Here is a 15,868-nt window from a genome sequence, read left to right as displayed (position 1 = left end):
GTTTTTTCTCCTTTAGAGCCCAGCTTTTGGCTAGGGTCCTGTGACACACAGTGGGAATTCACTTCCTGTCAGGAAACGCTGTTTTTCAATGTATTATCTTGTTGAGACAACCACAGTAGACAATAGGCTATTAATGTATTAGAACAACAAGTGTCATAACTAAGCCAATATTTGCTTTGTTGTGAGTGTTGCCCTAAAAAAAAAAGAAAGGAAAAAAAAAACTTTGGCCGAGCTTCAGAATACATTTGATCATCAGTAACTGCTGGGTACAAAAGCCATGACAGTCAAAAAGAACAAAGAAAAAAGTGCTTTAATAGTGGTGATGAACTTTTGCAGGTTAACTATTCACTTCCTATCCACAGAGAGACAAGAATAATTTAAATGATTTCAAATACAACTTTTGGGTATGAAAAAGTGTGCACTTAAAAGCCTGTTTTGAATTTTGGAAGCCACACCAAGAAACTGGTATAAAGAAAAAAAGCCTCCAACTCAAGTTCTCTTACAAAATACCAAACCTTCTTGTGAGATATATCACATTCAGTTTTGGATATTTATATTTTAAATGATTTGATAATACTGCTTACTTGAGGACTGACAGCTTTTTAAAAGCTGTTACTTTCATAATGATTAAGAAGAAAACTCTATTCAGGGGGTGGTTAGTTAATATCAAGTCACTATTATTGATATAATTATGTGATGAGACTACAATAAAATTTCAGATTTGGAAGGTAAGCCCAGACAGAGGTCATCTATTTCAAACCACCTCATTTTATACATCGTGAAACTCAGACCTTACCTCTTCATTGAAATCTTCCCTTACTATGTTAATCCATAATTCTGTTTATCAGCAACCCTCAACAACTCTTGGATATCTTATATTTATCTTTCATTTGGCATTTGTCATAAACTGGTTTTTTTAAAAAATTTTATTTATTTATTTATTTATGGCTGTGTTGGGTCTTGGTTGCTGTTCACGGGCTTTCCCTAGTTGCGGCAGGGAAAGAGAACGGGGGCTACTCTTCGTTGGGGTACGTGGGTTTCTCATTGCGGTGGCTTCTCTTGTTGAGGAGCATGGGCCCTAGGTGCGCGGGCTTCAGTAGTTGTGGCATGTGGGCTCAGAAGTTGTGGTTCGCGGACTCTAGAGTGCAGACTCAATAGTTGTGGCGCACGGGCTTAGTTGCTCCACAGCATGTGGGATCCTCCCGGACCGGGGCACGAACCCGTGTCCCCTGCATCGGCACGTGGACTCTCAACCACTGCGCCACCAGGGATGCCCCGCAGGCAGATTCTTAACCACTGTGCCACCAGGGAAGTCCCATAAACTGGTTTTTATTATCAGTTTTCTTTCCATGAGGTTAATCGAGAATTTTAGTAGAGAATTTTAGTTCTCAGCAGTTAAAACTGGGAAGTCGTTAAGGGCAGAACCTAGATCCATGCTTTATATCTCTTTATATTCTTTACCTAACAACTGTATTAGTATTTACTGATTGACTGGATAAGTAGTTTTTTGGTTATTTTAAGATGACATTTTGTAGCACCATTTGTTTCTGGTCTCAGAACACAGCAGTAGGTATAGATTTTTTTTTAATTGCTCTTTTTATACCTTCATACTTTTTTGTGATTACTTTTTCATTACCTCAACCATCTTGGATAGCTGGCCATTCTGATCAAACCATGATTAGCCCACTTTTCAAGAGTTGCTGTAGATTCTCTACCCTAGTTTACTCTAAGACTAGAGAATGGGATATTATGAGTCAATAGCCCTACTCACCTCACTCAGTTTAATAAACCCTTATTGAGTATAACTGTTAGTAGACAGTAAAGAAAGGAAAAAGATGTTGGCCCAGTTACTGGGGCAGAAAGACATACTCAAATAATTCAAAAGCAACACCGACTATGACAAAGTACTTTGGGAACGCTAAGCGGGGGGCGGGGGGGATAATTCTGATAGAGGAGATCGGGAAGCCGTCATGGAAGGAGTTGGTTTTTGAACACACCACAAAGTGTGGAAGATTTGAATGGATGGAGGTGAGCAGGGAAGACAGTCCAAGTGTGTAAGAAATAAGGTGAGCAAAGCATTAGTTAGAGAAATGGCTTTTGTTTAGGAGGGTCATTTTCCTCTCAGTCTGTGGGGTATACTTAAAAGCCTTTTCCATGCTATTTTCAGAGCCTGAATTTTAAAAAACCCCAGCCTGATTAAGATGGAACTCCAGGATGCTTAAAAAACAAACAAACAAACAAACAAACCTGGGAATGACTAAGAAAATTGTGTGTTTGGAAAATTATGGTAGGTGGCTTTGTGCTTCTCAGTTGTAACCATGAACCTGAAGGATTGTAGTATCCATAGTACCTCTTAGATGTGTAAAATAATACTTCACCACTCTATAGAACCCTTCCTTGACAATAGAGATAAAAAGTAGACACAAAATATTTACCAAACTCTGGAAAGCTACTTAAGTTACTAAGCTCCATGAAGATTGCTTTTTATTTTGACAGTAAACTACTTGATGTAGGCTTTAAGTCCAGCTAAACAGGCACTGTAGAACTAAGCTGTGAGTCTAGTCTTTGTGAGCCTCAGAGAAACAAGAATCCTACTCCAGGCCTGAATTTAAAATATAACAAGCAATTTCAGTGGACCATTCAGGCATGTGAGTGAGCACAAAAAGCTGAGTCATAAAATTTACTCTCTCTGGTGAATTACCATGAAAGCTTAACAGAGAAGTGTCTCATTATTTTAAAATGGTATAAATGACTCTAAATTCTTATGAAAGCACACATCAAGAAAATTTGTTTTGTGTGTTTTTAACCCTGAATGCATACCTACAAACGCCTTAAAATCAAGAAACCGGTACTTGAGGCATTAGGTGATTTTCCTTTTTCATGAAAGTTAACATTTTATTTAATGTACAGTAGCTTTTGAAATTAGTTTATGGCCAAAACCTTTAGTTAAAGGAATTTCTTAAATGTAGTTCATATTTAAATCTTTTCTTACATTGATAGATCATATGATCTACATTCTATGTATCATACGCTGCTCTAGATAATATGAAAAATCTTGAGTAAGATAAATTGAGGGACTTGGGCAAGTCAGATTCTCTCCTGGGACCTGTTTCTTCATATGGAGAAATGAGGGGGTAGTACTAGATGTAATAATACCTTATATCCTATTAAGCTCTAACACCTTTAAATTCTAGAGATGCTATTCCTCTTTTGGCTGTAATTAGATAATATTAAGGAAGGCAGTATTTATTTCTTGTAAGAGTTGTTATATGGACTTATAAATGTTTTGTTTCTCTGTCATTCTTACAAAGGTATTTTTCAGCCTGCTGTTTTTGATAAACTTTCCTCCATAAATTAAACGATGAGTTATTTTAATGCTTTCTCTTTTCCCGTGAATTGGACAGTTAGCCTTTTTAGGTCTTCTTTCAGATATTTTTTTACTTTTTATTAAAACCAGTTTCCAGCTATGGATTAGAGGCTTGGGTGGTTGTCTCTTTATCTTCCCATCATCTTCAATCTCCTCACTATTCATGTCAGAAAAGAATCTCGATCTCGTTTCTCTTATGTGAATTGTCATAAAATATCGAAATGTCTGCACACATTTTCAGGATTCTTATTCATATTGACTAGGCCTCCTTTGCAAGGCTAAATCTTATTTTATACCAGGTCAGAGCCTAGACCTCTTTAAATGAATCGACAAACCTATACGGCAGTAAATGTCCAACACAGTGTTCTAGATGAAATAATGGGGCATATATAATCTAGATAGTAGGGTCCAGAGGACTCCCCTCACCTCTTTCTAAAGCTCACAATTATAGTTATAATTTAGATTACACTTTGTAGAAAATGAAATGTGTTGAATGACCAGGGGATTTTACTTATTTATTATTGATTTAATCATCAAATTCCTGAGTGTCACACCCTGTACTTCATGCTTTTACATTCAGGTAAACTTCATCATAAGAAAATACAGCCTATGAAAACATATATCTTGTCAAAGAGTTCACATTAGAGGTGGGGACTTAGATTTGGCGCTGGGTACGGGAGGAGTTGGAAACATTTACTGGAGGATCTTAACAGGTATAAATTTGAAATGACTTAAAATTTGAAACCATCATTGGAGTTTAGGGATGGGGATAGGGTAGTAGAAGGCAGAGATGCAATATAGTGTAGTGGTTAAGAACACAGGTTCTGGAGCCCATCTACTTGAATTTATATCATAGCTGCACACATATTGGTATGTGACCTTGTACACGTAACTTCTGTATGCTGTTTCTTTGTCTGTAAAATGAGTATGGTAATAGCACCTACCTGTCTAAGGTTATTATGAGGATTAAATGAGTTAAAACATGCTGCCTTCTTAAAACAATGTTAGGTAATAGTAGATGCTCAGGAAATGTTGACTACTGGCCATTAACCCTCTCTCCCCATCTCTCTTTCATCAAAAATTGTGTTTTTAAAAATTCTGATGTAATTTGTTTAATAGAAAAACACGAAAGCTAAATTACTAAGAAGGATGGTGTCAGTAACAGAGTCGGAGTGGCTGAATGCCTGACAAAGATTTAGAATCCAGGCAGACCCTTGAGGACAGGGCAGATTCCTAGCAACAGGCAGTAGGAAAAAGCCCAGGTGTATGGACTGTCAGGGAGGTTGGACAGTAGGTTTCAAACCCTGGCCTGTAGGCAGTGCATAGGAACAGGGTGTTTTGGCAAAGGGTGGCAATTGGTAGAAGCCTAGATGGGGAATTAATACCAGGGAAGTTTGCATGGCATCAGAAATCCCCTACTGTAAGCCAGGGTGTGAGCCATCAGGTTACCTTAGGGAATGGTAGAAACTGATAGAAGGGTCTAAGACTGAGACCTGGGAAAGAGGGTTCAGGCATAGATCTTCAATTTTGAAAGTATTTGGAGTTACCTGATAGAAAAACAAGAAAGGAATTTAGGCTGCTTTAGAGTGAGTGGAGTGGCTAAGAGATTAACAGAGTTTGATTATTAACATTCAGATAAAAGTATTGCTGAAGTGCAAGTCAGACATCAGAATGGGAGCAGCAGGGCTTCCCTGGTGGCGCAGTGGTTGGGAGTCCGCCTGCCGATGCAGGAGACACGGGTTCATGCCCTGGTCCGGGAGGATCCCACATGCCACGGAGCAGCTGGGGCCCGTGAGCCATGGCTGCTGAGCCTGCGCGTCCGGAGCCTGTGCTCCACAACCGGAGAGGCCACAACAGTGAGACGCCCGCATACCGCAAAACAAAAAAAAAGAATGGGAGCAGCAGCAGCGAGACTAACTTGATGCTGAGCTGCTAAACTAGTTTCTTAAGGTTTCTCGTAATCCTGGGGCCCAGAGCCTGGCATGATGCTGAATCTGCAGGTTAGGGTTTAGTGGTCTCTAATGTGGGGAGAAGGGCAGAAATGCAGCTTGTATGTACACATGGCAAGAAACCTGATAAACGGAGTGAGTGACTTTTTAAATCCACTCTTGCTTAGTGAAAAGACCTTCCATCAGACTGGAATATTTTAAAATGTGATAACTGCTTTAAGTGTTTCAGCTATGATAGAACCAGTAGAGCCCACTGCATCTTTAATTTGTGGTTGATGTTCACTGTGAATCTTCATCGAGTTTTACAAAGAAATTTCTCTTCAGAATCTGATATGACAAGAACATTCATATCATCTTGCTTCAGATTTTCTTGGAAACAACGTTGTTTCTTGATCTAACATGGTAATAGTTTGCAAAAGTCATACCATTGTGCAAGATATCTATGTTGCGTTGCCCTTACGTCTATCAAATGGTATATCAAATGTCATTCGGGAGTCTTCCCTGGTGGTGCAGTGGTTAAGAATCTGCTTGCCAATGCAGGGGACACAGGTTCAAGCCCTGGTCCGGGAGGATCCCACATGCTGCAGAGCAACTAAGCCCGTGCGCCACAGCTACTGAGCCTGTGCTCTAGAGCCCGCGAGCCACAACTACTGAAGTCCGCCGGCTTAGAGCCTGTGCTTGGGAACAAGATAAGCCACTGCAATGAGAAGCCCGTGCACCGCAACAAAGAGTAGCCCCTGCTCACTGCAACTAGAGAAAGCCCGCACACAGCAAAGAAGACCCAATGCAGCCAAAAATAAATAAATTTATTTTTTTTTAATGTCATTCGGGTTGCTATTTTGATTTCTGTTATTCCTAAAGAGCTGATTTTGATTTTGCAAAGGTGTGCTATCTATCTGCACTGTTGTGATGGTGAAATGCCTCCTAAAATAGGTATTATTAAGATGGAAATTCCATTGGAATAATATGTATATTAGTTTTCTAGGGCTACCATAACAAAGTACCACAAAATGAGTGACTGAAGACAACAGAAATTTATTCTCGTACAGTTCTTGAGTCGAGAAGTCCAAAATTAGGGTGTCAGCAGGGTTGGTTTCTTTTGGCTGCTCTTAGGAAAATCTGTTTTGTGTCTCTTTCCCAGCTTCTGGTAGTTGCTAGCAATCCTTGGTGTTCCTAGGCTTGTGGCTGCATCAGGTCAGTCTGTGCCTCTGTCCATTATCACATGGCTTTTTCCTTTGTGTGTCTCTGTATCCACATCTCTCTTACTTTTCTCTTATAAAGACACTGGCCATCAGATTTAGGGCCTACCGTAATCCAATATGACCTCATCTTAATTTAATTACAAATTAAGACACTATTTTCTTTTTTTTAATATACTTATTTATTTTTTTTTTTGGCTGCGTTGGGTCTTCGTTGCTGCATGCAGGCTTTACTCTAGTTGTGGTGAGCTGGGGCTACTCTTCGTTGCAGTGCATGGGCTTCTCATTGCAGAGGCTTCTCTTGTTGCAGAGCACAGACCCCAGGCACGTGGGCTTCAGTAGTTGTGGAGTGTGGGCTCAGTAGTTGTGGCTCACGGGCTCTAGAGCGCAGTCTCAGTAGTTGTGGCACATGGGTTTAGTTGCTCCGCGGCATGTGGGATCTTCCCAGACCAGGGCTCGAACCCGTGTCCCCTGCATTGGCAGGCAGGTTCTTAACCGCTGCGCCTCCAGGGAAGTCCCAAGACCCTATTTTCAAATAAGGTCATATTCTGAGGTAATGATATGAATTTTAGGGGACACTATTCAACCCCAGTACAGGATGTAATATCAAACTTTAGATTTAAAGGATAATTCATTTGAAAAAGCTAGTTTCACAAAAATAGTTTTTTATTATAAAAGCAGATTTTGAAGGTTGATAAACACCTCTTTGCATGGACTTCCACTTAAAACTGTTATCAGAGTTCTAAATGGTGGGTTATGACCAGTATTTTTGGAAATAATTTTCAAGTACTATTACCTATGCTTAATAAATTGCATTTTCATGACTCAGTATTAGACTTTCCATAGAAAGAAAACAGATGAGGTTGTGATGATCTTGAAATCCTCCTTACCAGCCAAATCTAGAGGTAGGAACTCCTTCAAATGACTTCTTTGCAGTAACGATGTACTGAGTTACCTACAGCTTTTGGATTGACTTTTGCAGCTGTATTTTATAAGTTATAAGCATGAAAGCCAGAAATCTTTAGTTGGGATACCTGATAGTAGATCAAAATGAACTCTTGGAACTTACTCATACCTTGTGTTCATTAAGGTTTTTTTGTATATTTTCCTCCAATTTTAAAAATAAGGAACTTTGCCTCATATTTTTTGTGCCAGCCTCCCTTCTGTCCCTCACTGGTCACAACAATCACGTTAGCAATGGCCCATTAGAAGTACCATCCACTATAGCAAATCAGTTTTCTAGACCAGCCTTTTGGGTGAATGTTTTGTTTTGCAAACTCAACTCTTTTTTTGTGTGTGTGTGTGTGTTACGCAGGCCTCTCACTGTTGTGGCCTCTCCCGTTGCGGAGCCCAGGCTCCGGACGCGAAGGCTCAGCGGCCATGGCTCATGGGCCCAGCCGCTCCGCGGCATGTGGAATCTTCCCCGACCGGGGCACGAACCCGTGTCCCCTGCATCGGCAGGTGGACTCTCAACCACTGTGCCACCAGGGAAGCCGTCAACTCATTTTTAATAATGAGCTTTTGTAGGCTCATTTGCATTTCTTCAGAATGAGGAACTAGAATTTCTTGAGTTCAGAAATTTTGAAAAATAGGTATATGTAAGATTGGAATTTGAGGGAGTTAAGTTTTCTATATTACTTGTATTCTGATACTCACTTTGGAAAAAGTTTCCTGAGGTTTCAGAGTAGATATGCAGTAATAGGTTAAGAGTGATTTTTCCTCAAACATTGCTCTCAAGAAAATGTCAAAAGCAATGGCGTTAAATTTTTCAAGCTCAGTGCTGCACATGCAATTTTTTTTTTTAAAAAAGCTTTTTTCCAGGACTACTAAATAGTAAAGAGCCAAAGATTTAAGGTATCTCCAAAAATTGAGAGCAATGAATCTTTCTTTAAAAATCGTCATCTCCACTGATTCCACTTTTTTAAACCTCTCATTTATCATAAGCTGTCAAGTTCTGGATAGTTTCCTGGATCTCAATTTAAAATTTTTCACTGATACCAGGGGACATAATAACAGAAACTAAATGTCTTAGAGGCACATCTGAGTAATCAATCCACTACTCTCTGTCAACTTTCTCTTAGGGAAAAAAAGAAAAAAAAAAAAAACCACCTTTTGGTTTTTTCCCAACCATTTACAATACACTCCATGTTGAAGACAAATGATGACTGAGGGACTATATACAAGAGCGTTCATCATGTTTTGTAGAAAGGAAGGTAAAGGCACTGAGGCCATGTGTTTTTGGATTCTGCAAGATACTCGAGAGATTGCCTCTCTCTGTGGTTGATTGTTTTATTCATCATTTTATAAGATATATATATATATATATATATATATAAAATCAGTCTTATATTTGCTTTTCCAAATGATTCACGTTGGGAACAATTTGAGCTAAGTCTAAAAAGTGATTGAGTTTATTTAGGCTTCAAGAAAATACACTTCTTCTAAACTTTTTGTACCTGTTTTCAAGTTTATAACTCTGTCCCTCGCATGGCCATTACAACTGGTAAATTTGACCTATTTATAATGAAAGTTTTCTTCAAGTTACCGGTGAACATTATTTCCAGTCCTACCGATGTCTAAGAAAGTGACTGACTCTCTTCTCCCCAACCCCTACTCTTCATGTACAGAAGTCCAGCTCTCTGCTCCTTGCAACAGGTAATGTTGATCAATAAAATATTCTTCATCAACTACTGATACCTTAGTGAGAAGGAAGTTGGATTCATTTTCTGCTTTATCCAGCAGTGAATGCCTTTGGTCTTTGGATCACCCTGCTCAGTGTGACCTAGCAAGCACCTACTTAAACAACGTGTATTATGGTTATACAGAACTACTACTATGTTCCAATTATACCAGCACAGGATGTATTTTTCATGTTTGCTAAAGTAGTTTGTGTTAATTAGCAGTATTGCTTTTATTATTAAAACAGTTTGAGACCAAAATACTCTCATAGCTGTGCCCTCCAGTTGATACTTTTCTTATATCTGTTTTTTAAATAAATGCTGAGCCAGCTATCAACTTCCATTAAAAGTACAAGACCCTTAGAAACATAAAGGGTTTCTGTTACTGTTATTAGTTTGTTTTATTATTGTTGGCATTTTTTCCATGACTTTGTCAGATTTTTTTTAATTGAAGTATAGTTGATTTACAATATTATATTAATTTCAGGTGTAGAACATAGTGATTCCCTATTTTTACAGATTATACTCCATTAAAAGTTATTACAAGATAATGCCTATAATTCCCTGTGCTGTACAATATATCCTTGCTGTTTATTTTATACATAGCAGTTTATATCTCTTAATCCCATTCCCCTAATTTGCTCCTCTCTTCTTCCCTCTCCCCTTTGGTAAACACTAGTTTGTTTTCTATATCAGAGTCTGTTTCTGTTTTGCATATGCATTTGTATTTTTTTAGATTCCACATATAAGTGATATCACACAGTATTTGTCTTTCTGTGTCTGACTTATTTCACTAAGCATAATATTCTCTATGTCCATCCACATTGCTGCAAATGGCAGAATTTCATTTTTTCTTATGGCTGAGTAATATTTCATTGTGTGTGTATATATATATATATATATATACCACATCTTCTTTATTAATCTGTTGCTGGGCACTTGGGTTGCTTCCATATCATGGCTATTATAAATAGTGCTGCTATGAACATTGGGGTGCATGTGTCTTTTCAAGTTAGTGTTTTCATTTTTCTGGATATATACCCAGGAGTGGAATTGCTGGATCACATGGTATTCTACTTTTTTTTTTTGGCTGCATTGGGTCTTCATTGCTGCACGCAGCTTTCTCTAGTTGCGGCAAGCAGGGGCTACTCTTCGTTGCATTGTGTGGGCTTCTCAATGTGGTGGCTTCTCTTGTTGCAGAGTACAGCTCGTGGGCTTCAGTAGTTGTGACACATGGGCTCAGTAGTTGTGGCTCGCCGGCTTTAGAGCACAGGCTCAGTAGTTGTGGCACCCAGGCTTAGTTGCTCCGCGACATGAGGGATCCTCCCAGACCAGGGCTCAAACCCATGTCCCCTGCATTGGCAGGCGGACTCTCAACCACTGCGCCACCAGGAAAGCCCTGTTATTCTACTTTTAGTTTTTTGAGTTAAGTTGCATTTTTGACTCAGGCCCAGATTAATCGTATCTTTTGCTAATCAACTATAGATTCATTTTTTCCAAGACTTTTGTATTGAAGCTTAGAGTTTATAGTTTTATTTTAAAGGTATACTCAACAGAAGTCATTTCAGAAGAGCAAAAAAAGTATTCAGAAATTTAAGGAACATTTGGATCAATTTTAGGATTCTGGCAATAGACCACAGAGAGTTAAATTTTCACATTTATACCAGTTTGGTAGCCATACAAGATTTCTTTATTTTACTACTTTGATAATATTTACCATTTCTGTTTTGGTGCTGAATATTTTGATCCTATAATATATTTTCAGGTGCCCCAGTAAAGAAAGACAGTAATTAAATTTGTAATAGCTGTGTATACTTCTAGGAAATAACAGTCCTTTGAGCCGTTCCATCTTTTTTGGTCAACTCTTCCACACCTGATTAAGATCTATAACCATGAATAATTCCTTGTTTGGTGAAGAATATTTGGTAGTCTGAGGCAAATTATTAAATCTCAGTTTTTTTAATCTATACAGTGGAATTATTGCCAACATAATCTTTTTCCGAGGATTGATTTGTTTCATTATAAATAGTTAAAGGCCCTCAACCCTTTCAAAATGATGCTAAATTAACTTTAGAGATAAACATGTAAACTTGAACATAATTTATTGTTACCCAGGGCACAGTCAATGTCATTCTGTTAACTTCTAATTAAGGCATAGCAGTTATCTGCTAGGTTAACAGCTACAACTTCCAACATACTGATCATTGCCCATGTGGTGGTGTTTTCAGATGGACTTGAACCAGTTTAAGGGCCTTACCCTGCATGTATTTAGTTCCTCTTTGTTTGGAACTCAAAATTTTATGGAATGTTCCATGATATTTTATGATACTACTCATCTTTGCCTACTTCATTAAGCTTCTTGGTCTGCCCATGTCCTAATACTCCTTGTCCTTATGTATCTTATCTGGTTTGCTAAGTACTGATAGAAAAGAAGGCCAATTATGAGGAGGCAATATTGTGTTGCATAAAGAGCTAGGAGAACTTAAATCACCCTGATGATGTTAGGTGTACGATATTGGGCATGTCTCTGTATGAAGACCTCTTTCATTAGTTATCTAATCTAGAAAACAAGAGATTTGGACTGGTTGTTCTCTTAATTTTTGCTTCAAAGCCTTCAAAGAATTTAAGTGAAAGGACAGATCCTTAAGTTACTGGCAATATGTTAGTAGCTACTTCTTAATCTTTAAAATCTAGTTACTTAAAGAAAGTATATTCCTTAGGTATTTAACTCATGCAAACCACCACTATACAACTACCTCATTTGTACATCTACTTTTCTGTGCATGCTAGACCGACAGACAATCATAACATTAAGTCCATTTAGAAGCACTAGGATTTTTAGGCTTTCCTTATAGCCTCTTCTTCTCAGTCAATGCTATTTATAAATTACCTGCATAAACTGTGTGTGGTGGGCCTTGTTTTTATCTTATATTTCATTTGAGGGTAAATTATGGCCATGGGGAAGTCTGTGAATGATATGGTAATACTAATAAATGTCATTATTATGATTTTATAGCAATATCTGATACTTGGCCTTTAGAAAATTGTAGCTTTAGAAAAATTACTCAACACCTCTGATTATAGTTTCCTCTCATCAGTAAAATGTGTTCCTTGAATCTAGTCTGCAAAATTCCAGGAGAGCTCTCATAGAATCAGTAGCCATTATAGCAATGAGATCCTAGTGCTTTGTGGGATAATTAAATCTTCTTCCATTTGGGCACTTAGAAAGTGCCATCTGTATTACTCAGTGCCACTCAATGCCTTTTTTTCTTTTTTCATTTTTCTTGACTTTTATCTACTTCTGTTCAGTTTTCCATATCTATCAATTTCTATGTCAGCTGTATATAAAATTTTGGCTAGCAGTTGAAAGTAGTTCATGTATTTTGCAGTTTAAAATGAATAAAATTTCAGTGGTCTATCTGATGTGGCTTGTCATAGTTTATGTAGAGTCCAAGTTGTTTTCTAGAACTTTAAATACCTTCACAATTTTATAGTAACTTTCATCAAGAAAAACTAAATAAACTAGCATTTGTTGTTGTTGTTTTTAACCAAATATGCTGCTTTGAAGTCTCGGCATATCTTTGATTATTGTTTTAAATACCAAACAATGGGCCTAGTACTTGAAAGTACAGCCATCTTTTTGCTTATGTTCTAGAGAAAGCTGTTAAAACTGCCAAGGATTTCAAGTTTGGAAAGACTTTTTATAAGTAATAACTTTTCATAGGATTGTTTTTACCATTCCCAGTCTAGAAGTAACACAAACAAGGTTGTTTTGGAAGGAGTTGTGATATAGTAAAATAATTCAATTCAGCCGCTGCTGTGGAGTATTCTGCTGTTGTGGGGACTACAAACATAAGCAAAGAGGTCTTGAAAATTGAACTAGAAGTAGATATGAGTCAAGAAAAATGAAGGAAAAAAGAAACAAACCTGACATTGGGTAGTACAGATGGTACTTTCTAAGTGCCCAGATGGAGGAAAATCTAGTTATCCCACAAAGCACTAGGATCTTATTGCTATAATCTGCCATATATATAAAAAAAAAAAATCAAGGAATCATTTCTTATTCCCTTCCATCTCTTTAGCACATGTTCATTCCCCCATCTCTCTCTCTTACACACACGCACACACACACATGTACACGCACATGCACACACACATTCTTCTTTTCCTTTCTATTTCCCATCTAATCATGACTTAGAGTTCCTAGGGCAGTGTTTTTCAAACTGTAGATTACAACAGCTTATTAATAGATCATAAATCTATTTGGCGAGCATTTTTTTTTAAAAAGGAAGAGATTGAAATAGAAAATCAGAACATACTACATAGTAAAGGAAAGTATCATGTCCTGAATTTGTTTCAGTTATACATCTCATGTATTTGTATGTGATTACAATATATTTGTATTTGTATTTCTTATTGTGGATTACCATTTTTAAAAAGTTCAAAAGCCATCATTCTAAAGTGTTTTATCTAGTTTTGTCTTGAACCTAATGTCCTTTAAAAATACATATTGTATAGTTACTGCATAAATATTTGGATAATGTTTTTAAAGCTGGAATTTTGTTTATGCTTGATATCTTGTTTCAAATCTGCATGGCCAGAGGAAAACCCATAGTATTAACAAGTTTTATAACATTATTATTTTTAAGAATCTGTCTTCTGCATCATTTTCAATTCAGAGAACACTGTTGAAAGACTAATTTTTTTCCCCTAATGTAGTTCGTACTGGTTTGCACTGGTGGTTATATTGTTCTGAAGTAGTAGAAAGCATGACTGTGTATATGTGATATTAAAAAATAGGCTTGGTTAATTTTAAGGAGAAGGAGCCCTGGAACTGAGTTGTTCCAAATATCACTTGGAAGCAGGAATATTTATGCTTAGAATTAGTTGTTCAGGGTTAAGAGGAACTAGGATCTACCACTTACTTCCCTTAAAACATCCTTCCTTAGGGGGCAGTAGTGAAGATGCCTAACTCCCTTCTAAGCCATGGCAATTCTGGTACTTTTTCTTCTGGGGCCTGAGTAAAACTTTTCAACCCCTCAGTGCCACCGAATAGCTGGAATTGGCATTTGAAAAGAAACTACTAGTTACCCCTGCCTGAGTCTGAGTTATGATTAAGTCCATGAGCTTTTAGAGATCAAGAGACTAGATTTAAATCCCTGGTCCACCACTTGCTAGCTCTTGGACCTGAAACAAGTTACTTCTCAGTGACTTTGTTTCCTCGTCAGTAAAATGGAGGTAATAATACCTACCTCATAGGGTTATGAGGAGCAAATGAGCTAATGCATTTAAATTCCAGTGGCTAGCACATAGTAAGAGCTCAGTAACTGACAGTTGTTTTTAAACGCTGTGATGACCCGTCACTAAAGTAAGGAATACCTAGTTATTCTTGGAAAGTCTCTAGCTGTTATGAATACCAAGCTATATCAAGGTTCCTTATCTGCCTCATTATGGGACTAGATCAGGGGACACCGGTAGGACCATAGGATGTTAGAACTAGGAACATCTGAAGGGTCTTTTGTGATAGCCCTTTTATTTTACAGTTAATCTTGGGAACTTTATGATGTAATTGCTTACTTACTTCTTGGTATTCCTCACTAGACTGCAAACCTCGGGAAGAACTGTGTCTTATTTGCCATTTTAATCTCCACATAGTAGGACCTTGGCACGTAGTAGATGCTCAGACACTTACTGATTGAATGTGCCACGGCTACTCTAAAGTCACACAGTACTTGGTGGACGTGCAAAGACTTGAGTCCTGGTCTCTTTGTCCTCAGTCCAGTACTCTGCACCATTCTGCTTTCTTCTTGACAGGATTACATACAAGGAAATTTTTAGAATATAATTAGAAGTTTTTTAGTCTGATAATCAGCTAAGGCTCCTAGAACATTTTAAATATTTTCAACTAAGTGAAAATTTCTGATAGAAAACAATCATATTTAAATTGATCTGACCACAGCAAGATTATTTAAAGTTCCTTTACAAAGCCAACAGTTGAGTTAATGTTTCCCCTTGCTGTGTCCCCTGGCTTATAAAGCCTAGTACTGAAATCTGAACAGTATCCGTTAAATGCTTTTTTACAGTATTTTATTTTGTCTCCTGGGGGCTTCATATTCTAACTGTCCTTAACTTGAGTAAACTGCTATGTAAGCAGATGTTAAGTTCCAAAGTTGCTCTAGACTAATCATCATGAGAAGTATTTTGCAGTGACCAGTTGATGCTAATAGAATGTATGCATTTTTATTCAGATGCAATTTAGTTGTATTGACGGAACTGCTTTAAAAATACATTCTGGTACAAAAGATATCTAAAAATAACTACAATATAAGCTTTATTCTGCTCTAGAGTTGATCACATTCTTATGGAATGGGCTTTTTTAAAATTAAACTTTTAAAGTTTGAGATAATTGTAGATTTGCATGCAATTATAAGAATTACTACAGAGAGATCCTGTACCCTTCATCCACTTTCCCCCAATGGTAACATCTTGTAAAACCATAGTGTAATGTCACAGTCAGGATATTGACATTGTGTTAATCCACTGGTCTTATTCAGATTTTCCCAGTTTTGCTTGTAAGTCACTTGTATGGATGTATGTTTGTGTGTTTAGTTCTGTGCAATTTTATCACATGTGTATGTTCATGTATCCACTACCATAGTCAAGACAGAAGAAATC

General features: G+C 37.6%; 1 protein-coding gene across 21 annotated transcripts in view; it reads left to right on the top strand.

The window, feature by feature from the left end:
* ADD3 (adducin 3) overlaps positions 1–15,868 on the top strand; it is a 126,581-nt gene that overhangs the window by 75,071 nt on the left and 35,642 nt on the right. For 3 of the 21 annotated variants that reach the window (XM_067024703.1, XM_067024711.1, XM_067024702.1), the window contains exon 1: positions 9,123–9,170. The exons of 16 other annotated variants lie outside the window; for them this stretch is intronic. The gene's annotated coding sequence lies outside the window, so the exon portion shown is untranslated. Of the gene's footprint in view, positions 1–2,167; positions 2,288–9,122; positions 9,171–15,868 lie in introns of those variants that run through there. 2 more of the 21 variants (XM_067024715.1, XM_067024707.1) reach the window with 1 other exon arrangement.

The sequence above is a fragment of the Kogia breviceps genome, chromosome 2, assembly GCF_026419965.1.
Source record: "Kogia breviceps isolate mKogBre1 chromosome 2, mKogBre1 haplotype 1, whole genome shotgun sequence".
Classification (NCBI taxonomy): domain Eukaryota; kingdom Metazoa; phylum Chordata; class Mammalia; order Artiodactyla; family Physeteridae; genus Kogia; species Kogia breviceps.
This window is presented reverse-complemented; position numbering and strand designations above follow the sequence as displayed.